Source organism: Chrysochloris asiatica, unplaced genomic scaffold (genome assembly GCF_000296735.1).
Source record: "Chrysochloris asiatica unplaced genomic scaffold, ChrAsi1.0 scaffold00088, whole genome shotgun sequence".
NCBI classification, from domain to species: domain Eukaryota; kingdom Metazoa; phylum Chordata; class Mammalia; order Afrosoricida; family Chrysochloridae; genus Chrysochloris; species Chrysochloris asiatica.
Window position 1 is genome coordinate 5213030 of NW_006408606.1, and position 1507 is coordinate 5214536.

Consider the following 1507-nt stretch of genomic DNA (forward strand, 5'->3'; position numbering starts at 1 on the left):
AATGGCACCTGACAACAACAACAACAATGTCCCTCTTGCTACAAGGGAACTCTTTCATTATCTGGATTTTCTAAAACTTGATAAGAAAAAAATGAAAGAGCGATTATTTTTCTTAAGTGCTAGGGATTATTAATTAAATGGATGCAGCTTATAGGTACACGAAAATACTATATTCCTCTGATTAACCTCTCCAGTTACTCAGGATAGAATCACCCCCCGAAAACCATCAAAAGCAGAGTTAGCAATGACTGAACTGGCAAGGCACACAGTGCTTAAACACTTAATAGAGAACAAGCCAACCACTCAGAGCATGTCTTTTCATACTGCAGCAACAAATGATAGGACTATTTTTTTCTATGACATTGTTTCATTTTAACATAGCAATGCAAAGTTCATAATGCTAAAGTTTTTATTAAAATGTATCCTTTAGTGATACTCTTTGATCCAGGTTTTTCTGTTCCAGCACAACCAGCCACTTTGAGCAGAAGTGAAAGAAAATTATCAGGAGTGACCACTGTGTTCATTCAGAGTTAGAGCTATAGAATTCTTCACGTATGTGGTACTTCCTTTCAGCAGCTGTTCTTCATCTTCTCTGTGCTCCCTTGTCCCAGACATTGAAACTTCTTCCAAAAGACATTGGAATAGCTCTGACTTTTGTCTCCATATGTTAGAAGAAAGCATTATTCCTGGAGCCCAGGGGATTGCTGGTTTTAAGCTTTCTAAATTTGCTCAACAATGCTTCTTTTTAAGTTGTTCCCCTTTTAAAACAATTTAATAAAGAGATCAATCCCTCCTCCTCCCTCTCTTTTTCAAGTATTTTATGTATCAAGACATTCATTTGACGTTGCACACGTTTTTTCAAATGTTAATTTTATTGTTGTGGAAGAAATATGTAAAAAAAAATGATTGCCCCTCTAAACATCCAACTCACTGTGTCACCATGTCAATGGTACACATTTTAATGCCCCCACACAATTTTTTTAAAGCCACTTTTTACTGAAAATTATTTTATCTCATACATGCATACATCTTCACAATATTTACCAGAAGCAAGATGAGAACAGGTGCTACTTAATTCAAGAAAAATGCTGTAATTTACTTTAACTGAATCAATAAAAGCAAACCCATCATTTTTCAGTGTGCCCACTAGATGGCAGAGAAGTCCTTCATTTTCATTTCTATGAAAAGGGCACCAGTGGCTAAGGGTTTCTTTTGTGTAGAGCACATTGTAGTGTCTATTTATTTTCAAATTCTAGTCTTCTGAAATGCTGTAAAATTATTAAAAACAAGGTCAACAAAATAATCTTCTAATGAGAATTGCTATAGCCATACTACTAAGATTTCCTCTAATTATAAGCACTGTAGGAAAAGCGCTGGGCTGTTATCCACAAAGGTGCAATTCAACCCCTCCTTAGAAATCTTATAAAGGCTTACTATGAATCCAAACCCATTCTATAGCACTTAACAACATACATTATTTGAAGGGGCCCTGATAGTTTGTGGTTAC

The 1507-nt window shown here is 35.5% G+C and overlaps 1 pseudogene; it reads right to left on the reverse strand.

Annotated features, from left to right (window-relative positions):
• Positions 1-942, reverse strand: part of LOC102838606 — a 5367-nt pseudogene extending 4425 nt beyond the window's left edge.
• Positions 943-1507: the final 565 nt, after the last annotated feature.